Genomic DNA, 10,085 nt, shown 5'->3' with positions numbered 1-10,085 from the left:
AATTCTCCCAGTAGACCGATCCTTTTGAAAATTTTAGACAGTAAAATAAAAACTATTAAATAACTTTTGGCATTTTCTTTTTATCCATACTTCGAGCCCAAGCCCGTATGCTCGCACCTTCCTCTTTACCCCGTCCATAAGGTTCTGTACAACGTCAGGTTGTAGTTTTTTTTGAACAGATCCATTTTCTCTTGAAGTCCGCCTCCGATTTGACAACTTTTGGGTTCTTCCGGAGGGCCTGCTTCATAATCGCCCAACATTTCTCTATTGGGCGAAGCTCCGGCGCGTTGGGCGGGTTTATTTCCTTTGGCACGAAGGTGACCCCGTTGGCTTCGTACCACTCCAACACGTCCTTTGAATAGTGGCACGAAGCTAGATCCGGCCAGAAGATGGTCGGGCCCTCGTGCTGCTTCAATAGTGGTAGTAAGCGTTTCTGTAGGCACTCCTTAAGGTAAACCTGCCCGTTTACCGTGCCGGTCATCAAGAATGGGCGCTCCGCTTTCCGCAAGAGCAGATCGCTTGCCACACCATGTACTTTTTGGCAAACTGGGATAGTTTCTGCTTGCGAATCTCCTCCGGAACGCTGAATTTGTCCTCTGCGGAGAGGAACAACAGGCCCGGCAGCTGACGAAAGTCCGCTTTGACGTAGGTTTCGTCGTCCATTACCAGGCAATGCGGCTTCGTCAGCATTTCGGTGTACAGCTTCCGGGCTCGCGTCTTCCCCACCATGTTTTGCCTTTCGTCGCGGTTAGGAGCCTTCTGAACCTTGTATGTACGCAGGCCCTCCCGCTGCTTGGTCCGCTGGACGAATGAACTTGACAAATTCAGCTTATTGGCGACATCCCGGACCGAACTTCTCGGATCACGTCTAAACTGCTTAACTACGCGCTTGTGATCTTTTTCACTGACGGAGCATCCATTTTTGCCGTTCTTCACCTTCCGGTCGATGGTTAGGTTCTCGAAGTATCGTTTTAGTACTCTGCTGACCGTGGATTGGACGATTCCCAGCATCTTTCCGATGTCCCGATGTGACAACTCCGGATTCTCGAAATGAGTGCACAGGAATAATTCACGACGCTCTTTTTCGTTCGACGACATTTTTCCAAATTTACGAAAAATTGACAGTGAAGCATGGCCAACGTGATCTATACACTCTTATCTGATTATAAGCGAAAGCTGAAGATATAATTCCTAAAAATTTATTTTCTACAGCGTTTTTACCGTGATGCAATTTGATGTGACACACCCTTTATGAAATTGATTCATAAAATTCAAAATATTGCAGTTTAATAATGTTGATTTCAAGCATTTTTAATTTACAGCCCGATATCAGTACAATTGCTACGGCAGCAATTTCAATACTTGCATCGTCATCCAGTTTCCTAACGTTTTTGATGGTAAATAAAAACAATAAACATTCGATCCACTTACTCGCCGAATGTTTGGACTGAGTGCATTGAATCGAACATTCACTTCACCGTGTAGCAGCACATTGGTCACAACATTTGTCGATTCATCGAGCCAAATGTTTGAGTCCAAAATTCGAGTGAATCGTTGGACGAATCGTGTAGCGCCCGCATTACTAGTGTCGCAGAGCGGTCCACGCATACCAGGAACAATATTATTATAAAACTTAGATGAACTTCAATTCTGCCTTCGCAGGGTTTTAGATCAAGGTCTACCCTGTCAGAAAAACATCGGTTCAAAATCTTCTATCGGTAAAAATTAAAATAAATTACGATTTAAGATGTTTACCTTTTTCAGTAAAAAATGTTTATTTCTCAGTCGATCAAACATCGTTAAATTAACTCTAGTGACTCTCAACTTCAAAATTCATAAAAACTTTATAAGTAGGACTTGTAGAGGATGAGATTTCCTAGAAGTCCTTCGAATACACCATTGTCCTATCTTAAACCGTATGCGGCGCTAGGGTGGATAAAAGTTTCTATTGACTAATTTTCGGATAAATTTGGCATTGAGAAATCATATAATGCAATATACATATAATAGAAAGTATAGTAACAACTTCAACTTTTATTTTGAAAGAATATAACAGAATAGAAAATATGTAAACATGGGTTCATTAAGAAAAAAACTGCCTAAATATGGCTACTGTTATATGCCACCACAGCGCTTAGAAGTCTCTGCGAATATTTCGCGTGCATTTCTGGTACTTTATAATGGTTTTGGATTTTCGTTTTGCTCAGATGCACTAACAATTTTTACTCGAGTTGGTTTACCGTATTGGTTAGACAGAGATACATGATCTGCCTCTGCAGATGATTTTTCCCGAATGACTTTAGCAGCAATCTGATCTTTGCAGTCTCCAGCTATGCTCTCAATATTTTGTAGCTTTGATCTCTTTGTGCATGTATGGCGCTTTCCACGGGAAATAGCTGTAAGACAGATGGCACAAACCTTCGGAGGAATCTTTAACTTTGTACCTTGCTTTGGGCGTTTAGGGAAAATGGTCTGTCGTGCGACTTTACAAAGATTGCAATTGCCATGGTCAGATGAACTTCTGGTTTCAATTAATTGATCTTCGGAGTAATCGTGTACTGAAAAACCCACTGGAGTTTTGCTTTTCGAGCACCTATACACCATGGCATAACAGCTTGAGCAGAGCACTTTGGGGAACATCGAGACTTTATCGCAATAGGAGAAGATGAAATTTTGAATAATTATAGATTCAATCATTTTGGAAATAGGTTTCGCGGTAGCGGCCTTCTTGAAGCACAAAAGGCAAACTTTAATTCGATTTTCTTCGTGATTTCTCATGATTTCCGAAATGTTTGGCAAACACCAACTAGGAAAGACCAACTAGGTAAACAACAAAACTAGGAAAGAAATGGCGTGCTATAGCACAAGCTACTAGCAGATCAACACAATACAATGAGTTAATAGCATATGTGTGCGTGAGATGAAAGCAACTCAGATACACAATCATCATGTTACGCGATCCAATAGAGATTCTTATGCCTGATTTCACGAACACTTTTGTCCAGTGTGTAATACGCACATAAGAAAATTAGAATAAGAAGATCGTGTTACGTCTATCGGTCATATCACGCATACTACACAGTGAATCCGGCAATGTTACAACTACTAAAGCACGTATCCGACAATCTCACACGTGCTCATGGAAATCTATAGAGTGAAGCGATGTATTGCATATTATGGTGGAAGGAACTCATTTGTCATTTGATTCGGTGTATTGCTATATCATTCCAGTTGAAGCTGAGTAATTTAAAAGCCTTTTGTACACCCTACCAGAACAAGAAGCAGAAGGTTCGTTGAAAGTAGATCGGTCGAAAAATCTCCCAACCAAGATATCGAAAGATAGTTAACTAAAGTGCTTCATGTACTGTGGGATATGGTTTCTAGCATCGTATACGTTAGAGATATGACAATGGTGTATTCGAACGACTTCTAGGAAATCTCATCCTCTACAAGTCCTACTTATTATATATAGTTTTAAAATTATATTTAAGAATTCGGCTCCTTTAAACTTAAGTAACTGAGCCTGTAAAAATAAACGAATTTAAAAAAAAAAAAAAAAGTCTTACTTATAAAGTTTTTATGAATTTTGAAGTTGAGAGTCACTAGAGTTAATTTAACGATGTTTGATCGACTGAGAAATAAACATTTTTTACTGAAAAAGGTAAAAATCTTAAATCGTAATTTATTTTAATTTTTACCGATAGAAGATTTTGAACCGATGTTTTTCTGACAGGGTAGACCTTGATTTAAAACCCTGCGAAGGCAGAATTGGAGTTCATCTAAGTTTTATAATAATATTGTTCCTGGTATGCGTGAGGTCAAAATTTTGAAAAAAAAAAAAGTTGATGCCAAATGTCTTAGAATCGCATGAAACGTCGAAAATCACTGTTATCTCGAAAAAAAATTTTGGCCAAAAATTGACTTTTCGGCACATGGTAATTTTTTTGTTTGAAAAGTCGATTTTTGACGAAAATTTCATATAGGAAACTAGCTGACCCAGAAAACTTCGTCTCGCCCAAAATGGATTTTTTGCTATCAATACTTTCAAACATTCACGTTTTCTTACTAAACAAACTTTTATGGACCCAATCGCAGAACTACCCATTGATTGATCTTCTAATTGACTCATTGTAATTTCCTTTTAACCATAAATTTCCTAGTATTTCCCATTATAATATGAAGGATTTTGGTACACTATTCTCGTTCATTTCTGAAATAACATGACATGTTACATGTTTGATGCAGAAAATATAATAAAATGAAAACAGCTCAAATCGGAATATTTTTTTCTCGAGTTTTTCGTTTACCAACACAACACAAATGATTCATTTATCTATATACAGCCATTCCATGCCAAACCGATATAGTGGTTCTCAGATTTCTATGAAGAGTGGTAGTTTTGTTCTTTGTTACAAAATATTAGACCCGTATTTTGTTTTTTTTTTCGTTAGGGTTACCATTTCCATTTCAGGGTGGTCTGAAAAGTCAACTTTTTCCGCTTTTCCCAAAAATGACTTTCTTTAAAAATTCATAACTTATGAATCATTGAACCGATTTAGATGATTTTATTAAAAAATATTTAACTTGAAAAAATGATGGATTTTTTTGTAATTATTGATTGTAACAATTTTTTATTGTTTTCGTGGCTTTGGAATAAAGGGCGCTATAATGTTTAATATTTGTTCTTGAAAGCTGAGATTTTTTTTACATAACATATCTTGATACCAGAGATTCAATTTTTTTCTTGTTTTTAGATACGGTTTTTCAAACAGCCATTCCATGCCAAACTAATATAGTGGTTCTTAAATTTTCGTCAAAAGTATTTTTTTGTTAGGGTGCACATTTTCATTGTAGGCTGAGCCCAATGTCCTGGACTAAAGGTAATGAAGATGGTGGTTTTTCAAGCGACATAGCATGCTCTGCCATAACTTTTCCTCAAATAGTGACGTCAGTCGTTCTGTTTATATTTGATTGCCCACCGCATCCGTGTAAAAATGCTATTTTCAGGAAGTGTTTTATCAATTAAAAACGTACATTTTATTAGAGTTCCCGCTGAATATGAAGCTAATGTGACAACGTGCAGTGGAAATTTGTGAAATCACGTCGAAAAAGACAAAAAAAGTAATATTTCCATGTGCCATATTCACACCCCCACGTTCATAGAATCAAAGGAACTTTCATTATTTTAACGTTACGAAGTTGATGTTTTGAAGGCTTTCAGTGTCGATGTGTATGTTGTGTATAAATAATCGGCAATTAATAAAAAAAAAATCACCGCAAATGTTACTGCTTTCGAGATCTAAGTATACGACTGCTCTCTGGACCTTTTTACTACATAAATAATCGAAATAAGCCACAATACAATTGTCATCTGTTAAAATACAAAAAGTTGAATGATTTCATGAGAATTTCGGCTCAAATTATCATGCAACCGTGAGTACTTTGAACATTGTTTTGTTTTTTCCATATACATTCCATATTGAATGCAAATAATTACGACACGATAGTTTGCTTGCCAATACAGATATACTTCGCCTACTGCTCCACCTCAATATGTACCTCATTGGGCTGAGCCGAAATATCGACTTTTCCCCCTTTTTTCCAAAAATGACATTTTTCAAAAACTCATAACTTGTGAACTACTGAACCGATTTAGACGGTCGACATATCAAATTAAAGCTTATAAGCTAATCATTCTTGAAAAAATGCTACGCTTGCAAAAATTTCGAATTTCAATTTTTGGTATTGTCATTATTGATTGTATTTCTTTTTTATAGTTTTCATGGACTCGGGACCAAGGGCACTATACTTTTATGGAAAGCTGAGGATTTTTTTACATAACATACCTCGATTTCAGGAAGGCGTTTTTTATTCCTTTTTAAGTCATGATTTTTCAAAGTTACCCGATGGTTCAACAAATCATTTTTCCCTTTTTTTCCAAAAATGACTTTATTCAAAAATTTATTACTTTTGAACTACTGGACCGATTCAGATAATCGACATATCAAATTAAAGCCGACTAGCTAGCCTTTCTTGAAGAAATAACACAATTGTCAATTAACTGGATTATTATCATATACATCCAGTCTAGTAGCATAGAAATATTGAACGAAAACTGAAAACATGTTAACTTTGAAAAATCATAACTTAAAAACGAAAAATAACACCTCTCTGGTATTCGGATGTATTATGCAATTTCAGCCTTTAGGAAAAAAAAATATTGCGCTGTTGGTCCCGAAACGATGCTATAGCTATATAAAACAAATATAATCAATAATTACGAAAACAAAATCCATTTCTATTCAGAGTGTAATATTTCTTCAAACAAGACTAGCTTATTGGCTTTAATTTAATATGTCGATCATCTGAATCGGTCCTGTAGATCAAAAGTTATGATTTTCTGACCATCGGTTATCTTTGAAAAAATAATAACTCAAAAACTAAAAAAAACGCCTGACTGTTTTCGAGATATGCTATGTGAAAAATTCTCAGCTTTCCAGAAAAAAATATAAAATAATATAGCGCCTTTGGTCCCGAGACCATGAAAACTATAAAAAACAAATACAATCATTAATAACGAAACCAAAATTAAAGTTTTGTGCAACTCTGGTATTTCTTCAAAAAAAAAAGATCAGCTAATTGGCTTTAATTTGATATGTCGATCATTCAAATCGGCTCAGTAGTTCAAAAGTTATAAATTTTCGAAAAAAGTGGAAAAAATTGATTTTTTGGACCACCCTAAAATGGAAATGATCACCCTAACAAAAAAATAAATAAAAAAATACGGGTGTAATGGTTTGCGACAAAGAACAAAATTTTCACTTCCCACGAAAATCTGAGAACCACTACATCGGTTTGACATGGAATGGTTGCAAAGTTAACCGGTAATCCGAAAAATCAATTTTTCCTTTTATTCAAAAATGACGTTTTTCGTAAATTCTTTTGAACTTTTGAACCGATCCAGATGAACAACATATCAAATTGAAGCCAATCAGCTTCAAACTTCTTTGAAAAAGCATTACATATGCGAGAGAATTGAATTCTGATCGAATAGGTCTAGTCTAGTCACACAGGAATATTGAACGAATACTTAAAACATGTTAATTTTCAAAAATTATACAGTGACGTCTCGATTATATCACTGGGCGTTTTCATCACGTCTCGTTTATATCACTCTTGAATTTATCACTGAAAATGTTTCGCTTATATCACGTTTTTCGAAACAGGGGCTGTCCACATACCACGTGGACAGAAAAATCATGTTTTTGAACACCCCCCTCCCCCTCCGTGGACAAACGTGGACATTTACTATACCCCTCCCCCTGTTGTCCACGTGGACATTACACCAATTATTTCTAAAAAAAATCAAAACGAAATTGAACCTCTCTTAAATTTCATTTTGGGATTGATTCTATTTTGTGTTCTATAGTTTTATGGATAAAAATGTTAGGTTAAATAATAATAGCGGTTTATTTTAAATTCGTTTATTCTCTCTCCAGCATTCTCCGGGAAGTTATTTATATCGCTCTTTAGTTTCTTCTAAATTCCATTTATGCTGTCAGGTTGTTTTTACTGCTGAAATCCATATAAAAAATCACTTGAGAATCTATTCTCGGGAGTTATTTTTTTCTTATTCTTATTATCATTCTTTATAATCATATACAATTATTCGCCGACGAAAGTTGGTTGAGCCGTAACAGTTCGGCTGAAAAATTCATAAGGTTGACGTCTAGATGGAACCTCTTGCAAAAATCTACTTGACTATCACAAAGCACCATCATGGATACGTGTCAAAATTTGACAGCAATCGGTCGATTGGTTCGTGAGTTACAGCATTGAGAGTGAAGCAACTTTTATTATTGTGAAAAAATTGAAAAATCACAAACGAATGAAACCGATGGCAACATTGCATGAATTGGGCTTCGAATTGCTTCCGCATCCACCGTATTCTCCAGATCTGGCTCCCAGCGACTTTTTTCTGTTCGCAGACCTGAATAGAAAGTATCGCAAATATGTTTGCAAGGTCTGGGATAAACCATGGATGCATCAAAACTTCCCAACTAATCGCCCTCATTTTTTGGTGCGTCATCAGAGATTTATGTGATATTTTTCTGTTGATCGATTCTGGTGGTTTCTTCCATAATCGCCTCGTGAAATCAATCCAGTTGTGAACCGTACAACAATGAATTAACCTTTTGGCCATGTAACTCGGAGATTCGCTTCCAGTTCCACCATACACACCGCGTCCCTTTTTGTGTAATCCTGGCTTTGATGTTATTTGCAGTGGTTTGTCTTGCTTATCCCATGATCTTTGCGAACAATATCGTATTTTACCCATTTCTATACACCGTGATTGATTTTCTGATGAAAATTCAGTCAAAAATTTACAAAATGTAGCGAAAATTCACTATAATTCATGTGGCTTCCAAACATCGAGTTTCTTTGCGAAGCTTTTTTTTAAATATTGATTGGCTAATTCTTATGCCTAGTTTACACAGTGTAAGGTATTGCTGAATCGATCCTTCCGCAATTTCAAAGCCCAACCTCCCAACACTTGTTTGGTTTCTCGTAAAAAAACTGGACAAGGTTCTTTTCCATGCTACCCAATGGGCCGAAATTATTGCGCTCAAGAAAAGTGGCCTGAAAAATTGATAACCGGAAAGTGCAATATCTGGTGATGATGGCGGGTGAAATAGCACTTCTCAGGCAAACCTAACATTTTCGGCCAGGTTGTCAAAGAGAAGGAAGATTGACATTGTCCTGATGGAATATGACGTCTATTTTATTGGCTAATTCTGTTAGTTTATTCTGGACTTTAGTTTCGTTTAGTTATTCTTGTTAGAATCAATCGAAGCTCTGTAGAAGCACATAAAACGGAATTCCTTTCCAATCTCACCAGACACAAGACGCAAAAGTATGGAACCGATATATTGTAGCGTTCTACGTGACCAAGCTTCGCCAGATGATTTGTTGTTCATTTTCCTTTGGAGTTCTCAGAAGACAGATACAACAACAAAACCCGTACCTAAGAAAACTATGTCGCGCTCTTTTCAAATTACAAGATTCTAACATACTTTGGTGGTATCTTCGTCCTGGCGGAATGTATGATCCTCTTCTGCCAATGTAAATAAATCCATCACTCTCAGTTCATGTGCGTTACTCTCAAAATACACATTTCTCGCGTAACTTTTGAAAAGGTCCAATGTAACATTTTCGTCAACTCGAGAAAAACGAAGTTGAAGACCCGAACATTAATCTGCGAATTGTATTGAAAGGTATCGATCTCTATCGCTACTTTCACTGCTAGTGAATTTCAGAATAACTCTGAAAAACCAATCGTAACTGTTGTTCAGTGATTTAAGCTCAAATTTGAAGCCTAGGAACGAAAAATGTTACATTGGACGTTTTGACTGCCGCGTTTGCACATTGGACATATTACGTTGCACGATGCGAATCTGAAACTAACTACTAAACAGCAATTCAAATATCAGCATTTCGTTCTAAAGACTTATTATTGTTGTTATCACTCGTTGAATTGCACTGAAATCGCTAACAACGCCTGTAAGAAACAAAAACCCAAAACGACCAAAGTACGACTTTGTGTTGTTTTGATTGCTTTGTTACTTCGGACGTTCCGAGCGTCGGAGGAAAGTGGCGTCCGAAGTAACAGCCGAGTGCTTAAAATACGAATCTGCACATTGGATATTTTTTGTATCGGCGATAAAAAGATGAAGAAGATAGATACATGAACGATTGTTTTTGTAATGCATTCAATGATTGAAAACTAAGAGCGTGCATCCATTAACTCGATTTGTTTGCTTTTGTTACATAGGACCTTTTCAAAAGTTAAGCGAGATTTCAGCGAAATAGTTCAACGATATGAAAAAATATGGTCTCTCATCGATAAATACGGAGTACTCGCAAGGGGCGGCAAGATTGAAATTTGATAAAAATGCAGAGCAGATTTTATTCATTATTGATTATGGATATTAATGTGTTTTCAAAAATATTCATTTTATGTATCCACGTAGACATTATCTGAACCCCCTCCTCCCTCTCCGTGGAAAATCGTGGACATAATGTAA

This window comes from Toxorhynchites rutilus, chromosome 1 (assembly GCF_029784135.1).
Source record: "Toxorhynchites rutilus septentrionalis strain SRP chromosome 1, ASM2978413v1, whole genome shotgun sequence".
NCBI lineage: Eukaryota > Metazoa > Arthropoda > Insecta > Diptera > Culicidae > Toxorhynchites > Toxorhynchites rutilus.
This window is presented reverse-complemented; position numbering follows the sequence as displayed.